Source organism: Rhinolophus ferrumequinum, chromosome 19, assembly GCF_004115265.2.
Source record: "Rhinolophus ferrumequinum isolate MPI-CBG mRhiFer1 chromosome 19, mRhiFer1_v1.p, whole genome shotgun sequence".
Classification (NCBI taxonomy): domain Eukaryota; kingdom Metazoa; phylum Chordata; class Mammalia; order Chiroptera; family Rhinolophidae; genus Rhinolophus; species Rhinolophus ferrumequinum.
This window is the reverse complement of record NC_046302.1, coordinates 4147615-4163611: the sequence shown is the minus strand read 5'-3', so window position 1 is coordinate 4163611 and position 15997 is coordinate 4147615. Positions and strand designations below refer to the sequence as shown.

Here is a 15997-nt window from a genome sequence, read left to right as displayed (position 1 = left end):
TCGATCCAAAGTCCACAGGGTCCTCATTACTGTCTTAAACTAAGGTTTTTCCTGGAAAGGAATTATTAGGTTGATGCAAAAGTAATTGTGGTTTTTGCAATTGTTTTTAACCTTTTAAACTGCAATTACTTTTGCACCAACCTAATAATTTTCTTACAAAGACTGGGGTCAGAGGTTAAGTGTTAAAGTAGAAATTTGTGAGTTAGGTAGGTAGATGATTAAGAAAGGAGTGGAGTGGCAGGTGGTAGCTGCTGATAGGGTTCTATCTAGGATGACCAATTTATCCCTGTTTGCCTAGGACCGAGAGTTCTGCATCCCAGGCACCCCCTTAGTTCCAGGCAAACAAGGATAATTTGTTACTCTAGTTCTACCTTCTTAAGCTGTATGCTAGCAGCATACACTCATGTGTCCATACATACTGAAAAGTATGGAGCCTGTGACGGTTAATTTTATGTGTCAACTTGACTGGTCCCTGGGGTGCCGCATATTTGTTCAAACAGTCTGGATGTGTCTGTGAGGGTGTTTATGGAGGAGATTAACATTTGAATCAGTTGACTGAGTAAAGTAGATTGCCCTTCCCAATGTAGACGGCTGCATCCAATCTGTTGAAGGCCTAAAAAGAACAAGAAGGCTCCAATGAGTAAGGGGGAACACGTCCTGCCTGACTGTTGACCTGGGCATTGGTTTTTTGCTGCCTCTGGACTTGAATAGAAACATCAGCTCTTCTTGGGTCTTGACCCTGCTGGCTTCCTGACTGGAGCTACACCATTGGCTCTCCTGGGTCTCCAGCTTACAGACTGAAGATCTTGGTACTTCTCAGCCTCCATAATCATGTGAACCAATTCCTTATAACAGATCTATATATCTGTATCTATATCTATATCTATACCTATACCTATACCTATATTGGTATCTAATCTCCTATACCCCAAGGTCTGTGCCCAGCATGAACCACCTAGAGAGTCTTATACCTGAGTCTATTAAATGTCCTCATATTTGGTATATGCAGAGGATGCCAAAAAAATGTATACACATTTTAAGAAAGGAAAAAACTATTAAAATTGTAATACTCAATATATACCGATAACAAAATATGAATACAAGTCATGTTTGACTTCTGCTACTACAAGAAGTGCTCAAAGTGGTTACCATCAGTGTCCAGATACTTCTGATTACGGCGAACTACTGCTTGAGCAACATTGACCAAAGTGTCCACTTGTATACTTTTTTTTTGGCACTCTCGGTATTGTCAATCTTGGCTGTATTTGATAGGAGAATTGATAAAGAAAAAAAGAAATGCTGACAGAGATTCTGGCACTTCTTGGGAAGAGGTGGTTCTGAAACCCAGCTTCAGTCAATGTGCATTACTGATCTGCTGCTGCCAATCCTGTAAATCGACAGGAAGGTCCTAGATTTGAAGAAAAATGTAGTGTAGTCTACTGGGCAACCTTCAACAGGCTATCAATCAGCCATTGTTAGTGTGGATTCATGAGTTGTCACCAATCTTGTGGGTAGGGACTACAGGGGGTGTGTAACCCCATTCTTGGTTGAAGAGGGTGATGACACTAATAAGTATTTATGAATTCTTACTGTGTACTGGACACCATTCTAAATACTCCACATATACTAACTCATTTAATTTTCACAACAAACCCATGAGGTAGATTATGTTATTTCCCCATTTGACAATTGGGGAAACCATCCAGAAAGGTTAGGTAACTGATGAATACTACACCCTGGGCAGGTGTGCACTGGATCCATCACTGAACTGCCACACTGCACCCCTTTCTCAAAGTAGCAAATGTAAAAATATATGCAAGAAACAAGATAAATCATCCCATACTCCAACCCAAATTGCAACAAAAAGTGATATCTATTATTTTCTTGACTCAGTTCTCTTCTCAAAACCCAGTTGGGGTTATATCATAAGTTATATTATATTACTAGTCCCCTGTTTTTCAGGTATTGGTTGTAAACAACATTAAGTGACAATTAGAAGAAACAAAACACTTCATTAACACCTCACAATGACCTTTTGTTCACTGACTTCAATGATCCAAATATTTCAGGCAAATGTGTTCTTTGGTTTAAGGAGCTGGGATAACGATCCCTACTTACTGTGTGTCTGGTCTCACTAATTCAAAGCCCTGCTTCTCTCCTGTCTGCTTTTTTGTGTCTTGATTTCTTTACTCCAAGCAACACAGTTCTAGGGTACTTTCACTTTCTTCTGGGCTTACAGTGTGCTGGGCAATAAATGTCCATCCTTCAAATACATGCTGCTTCTCTCAATCCAATATTCTACTGACACCTGCTTCTGGCTAAACTAAATTTGTCAGGATCCCAGCCTCAGATAATCTCCTCATCTCTTCCACTATGATCTCTTTTGGTACAGAACATTGCATTAGCACAACTAGCTAGCATTCATAAATTAACAGTCATATCTATATTTTAGGGTAAAGAAATTATTTTTTATTTGGGAGAACAAGGTTTATAAATTCGTTTTCTTTTAATTTGGCAGAGCCATAGACTACTATGGATGCTCAAATACTGATAAGAAACTACCCCAGTTTGATATTCTTTCAAAATAAGAGGTAAAGTTAAATTACTCATCATTGTAGGAGAATCTAATGGGTGTTTAAAACATTTTAGCTGTTTCTTTTAAAAAAAACAATGTGTTTGGTAAACATTAAAACAACATTAACTAATTCATAGGATACTTAGTAGAAAATTAAAATGAGCCAATTTGTGCTCATTATCACCTGACAAATGTTATTAGTTCATTTTCCAGCCTCTATGGAAAAAAGTACCAAATGTGAGATTCTGTTCCAAGTTTATATTGAACTCTCAAATTCTTTAAGACAACAGTTTTCTTTGCAAACACTCTGTTTTTTTACACTTGTATTTGAAAGTGCCTTTTAGACTATTGGCGATCTGGACATAAATGTGCACTAAATAGTGACTCCTATATTATTCCTCCAGGGAGGGTTGTTAAATAACCATCAGTGCTCTTCAGAATGCTTTCTTTCAGCTGAAATAATTGCTAAAATGATGGCCAAACAAAGCATTTTAACAAATGACACCAAGAATTATCCAACAATAAAGAGTGAATTTATACTTAAACTGGCAGGTGTTTTGTTTTTTTGCTTCCTGTGGACTCTGGCCTTATCCATGTGAGTCAGGCATTTGCTTCTCACTATGAGTGTAAGGTTATTGCTTGATCAGCTTTTGTGTACACCCCCTAATGGAGGTCACATTCAGCCCGACTAATCAAGCTAGACTATGGCTAAATCTTGGTTTACAGAGTGATTTTTAAATTTCAGCCCTTCTGATATTGTTTTATCTCTGGGATTAATTTCTTGCCTAAAGACCAAGCCCCTCCATTTTGAGCTTCAGTAACCAAGAATGTAGAAGGCACCAACTCCGTGGTGTTGCCAGAGATGGGAGAGTGAGTGATGAAGAAAATGAGGGAAGTCTTTCATAACTGAAGCATCTATATCCAGAAACCACCTTTGCTGATTTATTTGTCTTGAAGGGGTATGTTTGGGTATAAAGCAGAGAACTGGGGCAATTATAATCACATAAAAACTCTACAGAAAAACAAAACCAACTTTTGTTTTTTGGCTGGGTCGAGGGGATCATGAATCATCAGAGGTAATGGCATCATGGGACAAATGAATGTGGCCCCAACTGTAAGGCAGCTCAACTTGGTAGGTACTCTTTGAAAGAGGAAAAGGAGCATGACAACTGTAAAATGAGATTTTTATATTCATTATTGTCTTTGAGCAGAAAATGTAGAAACAAATTTTTATGTTTTTGAAGGGATCTAAGAGAAAGGACAAGGCTCTATTATTTATTAAATTCTTGCTATGTGCCAACTGCTACTATGCCACATGCTGTACATGCAACATCTCATTTTAATCCTCTTGTCAACAGTATGAGATTGTTGTGTTCTCCCCAATTTGCATCTGAGAAATTGAGGTGGAGGTCAAGATACTAATCTGAAGTTCTGTAGGCTTTAAGTTGCAGAGTTGATATTTAAATCAAGGTCTGTTTGATGACACAAATGAATATCTGTTACAATAAATCAGTTAATCTAAGCACCTCTATAAATATTATTCTGATAAGGAAATTTTATTGCCTTTAGTAGAAAATGAAAACAAAATCACTTTTAAAACCTTAAACCTGTATATCTGACCAGCTTAGGATGGTTTTCCCAACTCTGTCTCTCAAAGATTATTAAAGAAATTCAGAGAAGAGAAAGGCCCTACAATCCCCACTTTTGGTTGAAAACGGCCATGGGAGGCCTTGAGTAGAAAGGCTGCAGGCATCCTGGAGACAGAGGGCTGTATTTTGGGGGCTCCTCTGAATCTTTCTGAAAATGTTAGCAGCACTGTACAAGCATGTTCTCTATGCTACTGGCGGTTTCTTGTAATGCTTTTCTGGAGAGCAGCTGGGAAGGAGTATACCATGGCTTATTTTCTTACTGAATGGGTTAGTGAGTTTTATTATAGGGTTATCAGGCTTTTCCAGGTGATAGAATATTGTAACCTATGCTTTATAGAGAGCTAGCATAGGAAATGAACTCTGGGTTCTGAGGTGGTCTATGTGAGCTGTTGGGTGTGGCTGGGACTGACATGGGTGGAGGTGTATGCATGGTATGGAGTTCTGGATTACTTCTGAATGAATTAAAAGCTTTTGATTCCAATGTGTGGATTTTTTCTCCCCACCAAGCAATTCTTGGACACCAGCTAGGTGTCCTGCAATTCAACTCATTTCTGACAATCTACCTGGAGATAGCATCAGATCCCACAGGTTAAGGGCTTAAGTCCTACACCACTTCAGATTAGTCCCCAAGGTCTAAATTGTCACCATGCTTCTGACTGACCAGCTATAGATTGAATATTCCAAAACTCCCCTCACTGGGTTTGATGAATTTTAGAGTGGCTCACAGAACTCAGAAAAAAAATTTACTTACTAGATTACCAGTTTATTATAAAAGGATGTAACTCAGTAACTGTGATATGGAGGAGATGCAGAGGGCAAGGTATAGGGAAAGGGCAGAGAGCTCCCGTGCTCTCTGAATACACCACTCTACCCATAATCTCCACATCTTCATCAACCCAGAAGCTTTTCAAACTTCATTTTTTTCAGTTTTTATTGAGGCTTCAGTACACAGGCACGGTTGATTGAATAATTAGCCCTTGGTGGTTGATTCAACCTCCAGCCCCTCTCCCTGTCCTGGAGGTCAGTGGGGTGGGACTAAAAGTTCCAACTGGATAGGCACATGATTGGGTCCCCTGGCAACAAGCCCCCCTACAAGCCTAACCCCCTGGCAACAAACCTAACCTAACTTAGGTTACCTAGGGGCTTTCCAAAAGTTATCTCATTAACATAACCAAAGACACCTTAATTGCTCTTATCACTTAAAAAATTCCATTGGTTTTAGGAGCTCTGTGACAGAAAAGAGGAGGAAGACCAACTACATATTTCTTATTATAAATCACAGTATCACAGAGCTGCTTTTAGCATCCCAGCTTCTGTGCTGGCTTGTTTTCATGAGGTGCATTTAACATTTTTATTTCATTCTTTGAGTCAGTCATTTTGAGATCGAAAAGTCATAGGCAGTTAGGGACAGGACTGCAGTAGAGGACATCAAAGCCCAGACAAACAGTCTCAGAGTGAGATGGGAAAATCATGGGCAGTCTGGGACATGAAGAGGAGGGCCTCAAGGCCAAAGAGAACAGCAGCTAACAAAAATAAAATGTAAAAAAGGGAGCTAGATGGGAGGGGCTACTGCATCAGACTGCAGAGTCAGCCAAGATACCACTCCAGGAGCAGGAAGGGAAAATGGGTGGGAGAGCCCAACCAGCTCCTGGTAAACAACTTAAAGATCAGGGGTCCCAAGGACACATAGCTTAGTCTGCGGGGTATTCCATTCGGACACCCCCTCTCTTCAGAGAGCTGTACCCTTGCACTTTTCGCTTTTGCAATAAAACTGTATACTGCTTCAATTTACCTCTCTGGGTCCATGTTCTCATTCGAGTGCGTGAGGCCACGAACCCTGGGCACCAGACAGCAGAATCCTATATCAATATATATTTATACTACAGTCATATGTATTTATATATGTATATGTGTAGATATGTGTAAGTAGTAAAAAGTCTCCCTCCCAACTATTTATTTCACATGCCCCATTACTAATCTTCTTTTGGAGTTTCTGTATGCATGTATAAGCAAATATGAGTGTGTATATCTTCTTCCTGTTGTTACTTAGGGTCTCTGAGAAGCAGATAACAAGATGGGATTAGAAATACCTATGAAGGATGAAGGGGAGGCAGCAAGAGCAGGCAGGGGAGGCTTCAAATTGTGAGGCAGTTTTGACTTCTGGGAGTGAAGAGTGGGAAGAAAGGAGGATTGAGTAGGAAGAACGTCAGACTGTGGCACAGCTCTAAGAAAATTTTGACCTGGCCAATGGGGAGTCCTAACGCCAAAGTTGCCAGTTAGAGGAATCCTAGGTCCTGTAGAAATAGGTCAGCTCTAGTACTACCACTGTGCTCAATCTTAGGCTGGAGGCAGCCTGGGAAAATATGACCTTAGCATGAACATGGTGGAGGTGATACGGGAGAGCCCACTCACTATAGAAATGTTAAGCCTCCTCCACTATAAGAATTTTAAGTCTCCTTTTCCCGAATTTCTTAGCTCCCTAGCCCCTGGTCTTAATCACTTTGCAAATCAGTTTCTTAATCCTAAAGATTGCTCTTACCCTAAATCACAGAATGTCTCTCACCCCTGCTTCAAGTAACTACTTAAAAGCCTGTGACTTAAGCTTGTTAACTGTAATCATTGTAGCCCAACATTCTCCCAAGGCCATTACAGACCTAACGCATGGATAAATAAACGCCATCTGAAATAAAGTTAAATGGACTTTAACACTCCTCCAGGCCATTCCAGACCTAACCCCTGGGTGAACAAATGCCACCTGAAATTAAGATAAATGGACTTGAGTCCTGTTTCTGGGGCCATCGCTTCCCTGATCAAAGCAGATATGAGACCCCTCTTTTTTATTTAAGATCAGATAGGATGAGAGTTCTCTGAATCCCCAATAGGTAGGGACAGATCTACACCTCTGTCTAGCAGGAAGCAAATACAGAAGAGAGACATCCTGTCCCTCAACTTCCCACAGAGATTTATGGGGATCACATCTCTCAGAGGAAATAAGGCAGGCAGTTAGAACTAGGTAATTGGGTCTCTGCATTCCTGTATGTCCAACACAATCTATGGGGAGCATCGCCTAGAGACCTCTCGAATTCTTTCCTTATCTGCCCTAACCATTAATCACTGTGAGGACACTAAAAGACAACAACTACCTGTAATGCAGGGTCTCAGCTCCCACTCCCCACACAAGAACGCAGGATATGGTGAGGCCAAAAAGGAACAATGGAGCCATAGATAGGGGAGTCTCTATGGCGCTGGTCGAGACACAAAAGCAGACATCCGCCAGTACCACAACGAGGGTCTTCCTGCACCCCAGTCTCACTGGTGGGACACAGGAAGTAGGATCAACACGATCCACAATCCGCTTGCTAACCTCACTTACTAGCCGCAATCCGCTGTCCACTTCTCTGCCAACCGCCTTGCCAGTGTAGCCACAGCAGTTATATTAGTGGCTAATGGCTAACTGGTTACAGCTGATGGCCATGTGATCACAGCTGATGGCCATCTACTACCCGAGCCAGCAACTTTCCACGTGTGGTCCAGAGCCTGGAAACTGCTCTCTGGGACTTCATCCCTACACTTCCTAACTAGATTAGACCAGTCACTCACACCTGCGCAGTAGAGGCTACAACGACCTCCATCTCACCTTAGCCTCATTATACCATCATTATAATATCATATATGCCCAGAAGTTCATTAATATCACTATAACAGACTGAATTCTGGGAAGGAACATACGCAATCTATAAAGATGAGGTAAAAAGAGGACGTCATAGGAATGGTGTCAGTGAGGTAAGCTTCATGAATTCTCCTCCGGAATTTACCACAAATTGAACATCTATAACACATCAAAGGACTCTCCACTCATCACACAGAACAGCTAAGTGACATGCATGAGGATTACTTGAAGGTGGGTGTCATGCAGGGTCTCAGCTCCCGCTCCCCACACAAGAATGCAGGATATGGTGAGGCCAAAAAAAAAAAAAAAAAAAGGAACACCAATGGAGCCATGAATAGGGGGTTTATACCACTATATTCTTGCTGGCAGCTGGGTTGGAGATATAGGAAGCAGGATCCACATGATCCGCAAATCCACCATCCGCTTCTCTGCCAATCAACCCTAGCATAGCCACGACAGTTATATTAGTGGCTAATGGCTAACCAGTAACAGCTGATGGCCACCCAGCCACAGCGGATGGCCATCTGATTACAGCTGATGGCCATCTAATAACTGAGCCAGCAAACTGAGGCCGAGAGCCTGCAAACTGCTCTCTGGGATTCTGTCCCCACAGTGGGCAAACCAGGCGAGAAGGGGAAGAGGGAAGGGAGCGGTGTGGAGACCCAGCCCGCATCCACAGCTGCAGGGACACGGAGCCTCAGGACATAGACTAGAGACTGCAGCACCCTGGCTCTGGGCTCTCTCCCAGTGACCCGTAGCTGATCTCTCCCTCCTAGAGAGTAGCTATCCAGCGTTTGAGGCAGTAACTTCAGTTGAGATCTCCAGCTGGGCCCTAGGTCAGACAAAAAGCAAATGCCACACCTGGGCCCTTCCCCCCCACTCTCCCACAGCAATCCTACCCAGCCCTTCCAGAGTCTTAAGCTGGTCCCTGAACTGAGGAGTAGTGTCAGATTACAGAGCTGCTGTAGCACTCAGGATCTGGAAAAAGCCAGTTTTGGAGCTGTGACCTAGGGAAGAAACTGGGTAGGGACACGGAAAGCACAGGTCTTTTCAGCCCCAACATTTTCTGGGTTGCTTGCAGGGCAATTACAGCTGTGGAGACACATGCAGGGGTCAGCAGCGAGTGGCAGAGGCAGCTCTGGGCTTTCAGCAGCACAGAAATCTCGCACCCCCACACCCCTGATGGAAGAAGTGCCCTAAGACTCAGGAGACCTGGGCACAGGGAATAAGCCCACCTCCCAGTGGCTGGCTGTGGTGCTGTAAGCCTGTGGTTGTGCAGGCAAGAGCAGAAATTGCACTGACTTTGTAAAAACTACCAACCACACCCCATAGCCCCACTTATCTAGAACTGCAGTGCCAGGGTCACTCTGGACACCAGGTGGCTAGCTCTGCATCCACAAGATGCAGAGGAATCTTTGTACAGCAGAGGACAACATGGAGATAGCTTGGTGGGCTTAAGCCAAGACCGGCGATGCTTTTTTTTGTTTGTTTGTTTGTTTCTTTTTAGTGTTATCATTTTTAGCATATACATATATATGCTATAAACATATATATGTTTATATATATATATACACCTTTTCCCTTTTCTCTCTCTCCTCTTTTCTGTTTTCTTTTCCTTTCCCTACTTTTCCTACTCCCTTTTCATTTTTTTCTATTGATTTTTTTTGTATTTTTGATATTTTTGCCCGTTGGTTATCAATTGTTCTTACATGTGAGTATATTTGGTTTTTTCTTTGTTGTTGTTGTTGTTGTTGTTGTGTTTGTTGATTTTTGTTCTGAAATTGCCCTAGACCAGGGCCCAGCTCAAGAGGCACCAGATTCAACACACCCAGAGGCCAACTCCAGACCAAACCAGAGTATTACTGGTTTTGACCTACAAGTGACACACACACAGGGAATTCTCTACAGGCACAAAAGCACATAGGGGCCAAGCCTCATCTGAGTGTCCAACGCTCACACAGCAGCTGATCCACTGTGGGCATAGTGAATTCTCACAACTAGTCAGCCTAGGAGTCAATCCCACCTACTGACAAGCCAAAAGCAATTAAAGCTCAACTTTAACAAAAGAATAGACACAACACAAGGGTCACCTCTGGAACACACACACAGAATAGGGAAGCAGTGCAATTCAAATATAAAGGACACATACTACATAAGACCACCAGCAAAGACTGAGAACACTAGGGGATCTGCCTAATATGTTGAAGCAAATACAGAGAGTCAGCCAGAATGTGGAAACAAAGAAACATCTCCCAAATAAAACAACAGAAGAAATCTCCAAAATTGGAACTAAATGAAATAGAGGTAACCAACTTATCAGAGACAAAGTTTAGAATACTGATAATAAAAATGTTTAAGGAGCTTAGTGATGAAATAAAGAAAGATAGAGAAATCATAAAGAACAATCAGTTAGAAATAAAGAATACAATAACTGAAATAAAGAACACAGTTGAAGGAATTACCACCACGTTAGATGAGGCAGAGAATTGAATCAGTGATTTAGAAGACAAGTTAGCAGAGATCACCGAAGTGGAACAACAAAAAGAAAAAAGAATAAAAAAATGAAAATAGTTTAAGAGACCTCTGGGATAACATCAAGTGCAATAACATACACATCATAGGAATACCACAAGGTGAAGAGAGGGAACAACGGATCGAAAACATATTTGAAGTAATAAGGACCAAAATTTCCCTAACCTGTAGAAGGAAATTGACATACAAGCCCAGGAAGTGCAGAGAGTTGCAACCAAGATGAACCCAAACAGGCCCACACCAAGACACATTATAGTTAAAGTGGCAAAGGTTATAGACAAAGAGAGAATCCTAAAAGCAGCAAGAGAAAGACAATGGAGTACCAACAAGGGAAATCCTATAAGACTATCAGCTGACTTTTCCACAGAAACTTTTCGGGCCAGAAGGGAGTGGCAGAGGTATTCAAAGTGATGAAAAACAAAGGCCTACAACCTAGATTGCTTTATCCAGCAAAGGCTATCATTTAAAATTGAAGGAGATAAAGAGCTTCCCAGAAAAGAATAAGCTAAAGGAATTCATTACCACAAAGCCAGTATTGCAGGAAATGTTAAAAGGGCTTCTTTAAGCAGAAGAAAGATGAAAACAATCTAACTAATGAAGACCAGAAGTACAAATAACAAAATGGCAATAATTATGTACCTATCAGTGATAACTTTAAATGTGAATTGATGAAACGATCCAATCAAAAGACAAAGGGTGGCTGAGTAGATAAGAAAACAAGACCTTTGCATGTGCTGTATGAAAGAGACTTCACCTCAGATCAAAAGAAACTCACAGGCTGAAAGTGAGGGGTTGGAGTAAGATATTTCATGCAACTGGAAATGAGAATAAAGTTGGAGTAGCAATACCTATATCTGACAAAATAGACTTTAAAATGAAGAATATATTAAAAGACAAAGATGGGCACTATGTAATAATAAAAGTATCGATCCAACAAGAGGACATAACCCTAGTAAACATCTATGCACCCAACATAGGAGAACCTAAATATATAAAACAGATATTGACTGACATAAAGACAGAGATCAACAATAGCACTATTTTAGTAGGGGCAATCAACACACCACTGACAATGAGGGACAGGTCCTTTAGATGGAAAATCAATATAGAAACAGCAGCCTTAAATGACACATTGGACCAGTTGGATTTAACCAATATTTTTAGAGCATTTCACCCCAAAGCTGCAGACTACACATTCCTCTCTAATGCACATGAAACATTTTCCAAGGTAGAACATGTGTTAGGCCACAAATCAAGTCTCAATAAATTTAAGAAAATTGAAATCATATCAAATGTCTTCTCTGACCACAGTGCTATGAAATTAGAAATCAATTACAAGAAAAAAAACTGGAAGACATACAAACACATGGAGGCTGAATAGCATGGTACTAAATAATGAATGGGTCAACAATGAGATAAAGGAAGAAATCAAAAGATATCTCAAGACAAACGGAAATGAAAACACAACAACCCAAAATCTATGGGATACAGCAAAAGCACTCCTAAGAGGGAAATTAATAGCAATGCAGGCCTACCTAAAGAAACAACACAAATCTCGAGTGACGTCCTCAACATGGCAGTGTGAGGTGAGCCTCTGCAAATCTCCCCTGCAATTTATAACAAATCGAACAACTATAACTCCACAAAGGACTCCCTGCACAGCAGACAGGCAAGATGAAGAGGCTCACTACTGAATTCACCTAAAGTTGGACGAATTGCCAGAGCAGGGGAGGAGGGAAGGGAGAAGTGAGGAGACAGGGCGGCGCAGGCACAGGACGCAGACCTAGCTCAGTGCTCCGATCTCGCTGCATCCCAGAACTACCAAAGCTGTGGAAGAGGGAAGAACAAGGACTGTTAGGCCTCCACTTATGGCCCACAGGGCTGAGGGGGCAGCATATAACACAGCTGAACCCAATGCTCATGGCAGAGACCTCAGAGCAAAGACTGAGGGAAGAAGGCTGCAAACAGTGGTTTAAGCGCTCACTGCCACAGAGAACAGAGCCTTAGGCACTAAGGCTAGCTGCCCCCTCTCTACCCTCCCAAAGCTCGCCCCACCCTCACCTACCCAGTGCTAGAAGCAGAACAGTAGAAGTGTCAGATCAAAAGAACAGAATATTTGCAGTTCTGAGAACTGTGGTCCACAGACACAGATTCGCAGCTCAACTAATTCCAGCAAAAGGGAGGGAGCTGTGGAAGCAGGACCAACTGTGGTGGTGGTCGCTGACATTGCTCTGGGCCACCTCTCACAACCCACCCTGCTCCTGTCCCCACCTATCTGGGCGGATCACTGCAGGAGTAAACAGAATTGCTAAAACACACGGGCTCTGAATCTGGTGCAGGAAGAGCATTGGGACTTCAAAAGCTCTCCGCATCCCCACATGGACATGGCGCCCTATGACCCATGTGAACTGTTAACAGAGGAGAAGCACGCATTCCAAGGTATCCCCCCATTGTGTGAGAAGCTGGAATAGTGCAGAGAAAACATAACAATACAGTGTGAGAGAGAATAAAAGGCTGCAGTTGGAGAGAAAGTAAAACATTCTACCAACACCTACTGGAAAACAAAAGAAAGAACTATCCCTATCAAACTGTTGCAGAACCCACTCCTGTAGATATCTAGGAAGAGAAACAATAAATCATTAATTGCCATGAATAACTAAGGCAACAATACAGCTCAGAAATAAAATGAAAAGTCTCCAGGTAATGAACTTAAAGATATGGAAATATGTAACTTAAATGACAGAGAATTGAAGATTGTTCTGAAAAAACTCAACAAGATGCAACAAAACACAGAAAGGCAGTTTAATGAACTCAGAAACACAATCAACGAACAACAGGAATATTTTACCAAAGAGGTTGAAATTTTAAAAAAGAACCAAATAGAATTTCTGGAGATTAAGAAATCAATAGAAGAAATGAAAAATGAAATAGCCAGCTTAGATAGTAGAGTTGACCAGATGGAGGAAAGAATAAGTGACATTGAAGATAGAAACCTGGAAATGACATGGATGGAAGAAGAAAGAGACTTGAGACTTAAAAGAAATGATAGAACTCTACAAGAACTTTCTGACTCCATCAGAAAGAGCAATATAAGAATAATGGGCATACCAGCAGGGGATGAAAGGGAAAAGGGAACAGAGAGTATATTCAAACAAATTGTCGATGAGAACTTACCAAACTTGTGGAAAGAACTGGATCCTCGAATCCAAGAAGCAAATAGAACACCTAATTATCTCACCCCAACAGGCCTTCTCCAAGGCACATTGTATTGAAGCTGTCAAAAATCAACGACAAAGAATGAATCCTCAAGGCAGCCAGGGAAAAGAAGACGGTAATCTACAAAGGAAATTCCATTAGATTATCATTTGATTTTTTCAGCAGAAATTCTACAAGCCAGGAGTAAGTGGAACCAAATATTCAAACTATGGAAAGAGAGAAATGATGAGCCAAGAATAATATACCCAGCAAAGATATCCTTGAGATATGAAGGAGGAATAAAGACCTTTCCAGACATACAGAAGCTGAGGGACTTGTCTCATACACGACCTGCACTACAAGAAATACTAAAGGAGGCAATTCAACCACCATCAACAGGGATAATTTGTGGCAACCAAAACATAAAAAGGGGAAGAGTAAAGGCCTGAACTGGAACATGGGAATGGGGAAAGTAAGCATGCTAAAGAAAATGGAATACTCTAAATATCAAACTTTCTTTTACATAAAGTTAATGGTAACCACTCAAAAAAATTCAGAACTGAAATATATACTGTAATAAAAGAAGAAACAGAGGGAAAAATCATAGAATACCACCACACAGAAATAATAGACAACAACAAAAAGGCAAAGAAACAATGGAGACACAATCTTACCAGAAAACTAAAGATAGAATGATAGGAAATCCTCACATATCAATAATCACCCTAAATGTAAATGTACTGAACTCACCAATGAAAAGGCACAGAGTAGCAGATTGGATCAAAAAACTAAACCCAACCATATGCTGTCTCTAAGAGACATATCTCAGCTACAAGGAGAAGCATAGACTGAAAGTGAAAGGGTAGAAATAGACACTCCAAGCAAATGGCACCCAGAGAAAATCAGGTATAGGCATAATGATATCAGATGAAATACTTCAGGGTGAAAAAGGTAACAAGAGAAAAAGATGGACATTTCATAATGGTAAAGGGAACTATACAACAAGAAGACATAACAGTCATCAATATTTAGGCTCCCAATCAGGGAGCACCGAAATATACCAAGCAACTACTAACAGAACTAAAGGGAGAAATTAACCAAAACACAATTATACTAGGGGACCTAAGAATGTCATTGACAGCTGTGGATAGATCATCCAAACAGAAAATAAATAACGAAATAGCAGCCCTAAATGACACATTAGATGAAATGGACTTAATTGACATTTATAGAGAACTTCATCCTAAAACATCAGACTATACATTTTTTTCTAGTGTATGTGGAACATTCTCAAGGATAGACCATATATTGGATATAAAACTAGCCTTAGCAAATTTAAGTAGATTGAAATCATACCAAGCATATTCTCTGATCACAAGGTTTTGAAATTGGATATCAACTACAAAAAGAAAGCAGGAAAAACCACAAATACTTGGAGATTAAAGAACATACTCTTTTTTTTAATTGAAGTTTATTGGGGTGACAATTGTTGTAAAGTTACATAGATTTCAGGTGCACAATTCTGTATTACATCTTCTATAAATGGCATTGTGTGTTCACCACCCAGAGTCAGTTCTCCTTCCATCACCATATATTTGATCCCCTTTACGCTCATCTATCACTCCCCTCCCCCCTTACCCTCTGGTAACCACTAAACTATTGTTTGTGTCTATGATAAACAACATACTCTTAAAGAATGACGGGGTCAAAGAAGAAATTAGAGTAGAGATCAAAAGATACATAGAAACAAATGAGAATGAAAATATATCTTACCAAAATTTTTGGGAGGCAGCGAAAGTAGTTTTAAGAGGGAAATTTATATCATAACAGGCTTATCTCAAGAAACAAGAAAAATCCGAAACGAATAACTTCATGTTATACCTTAAAGAACTAGAAGAAGAAGAACAAATAAAACCCAAGGTCAGCAGAAGAAAGGAAATAATAGGAATCACAGCAGAATTAAATGAAATAGAGAACAAAAGACAAGACAACAAATTAATGTGACAAAGAGCTGGTTCTTTGAAAAGATTAACAAAATTGACAAACCCTTGGCTAGACTCACTAAGATTAAAAAGAGAGAAAACACTAATTAACAAAATCAGAAATGAAAAAAGGGAAGTTATCATGAACACCACAGAAATACAAAGGAGCATCCAAGAATACTATGAAGGACTACATGCCACCAAATTCAATAATCTAGAAGAAATGGACAAGTTCTTAGAAACATATAGCCTTCCTAAGCTGAACCATGAAGAATTGGAAAATCGAAACAGACCGATTACCATTAAGGAAATTGAATCAGTCATTCGAAATCTTCCCAAAAGCAAAACTCCGAGATCAGATGGCTTCGCTAGTGAATTCTACCAAACATTCAAA

The 15997-nt window shown here is 40.6% G+C and overlaps 1 long non-coding RNA gene across 1 annotated transcript in view; it reads right to left on the bottom strand.

Moving 5' to 3' along the window:
• Positions 1-442: 442 nt before the first annotated feature.
• The window catches only part of LOC117011632 (uncharacterized), a 32191-nt gene continuing 16636 nt past the window's right edge, over positions 443-15997 (bottom strand). The window contains exon 3 of the long non-coding RNA XR_004421039.1: positions 443-613. This is a non-coding gene — a long non-coding RNA (uncharacterized LOC117011632). The remainder of the gene's footprint in view (positions 614-15997) is intronic.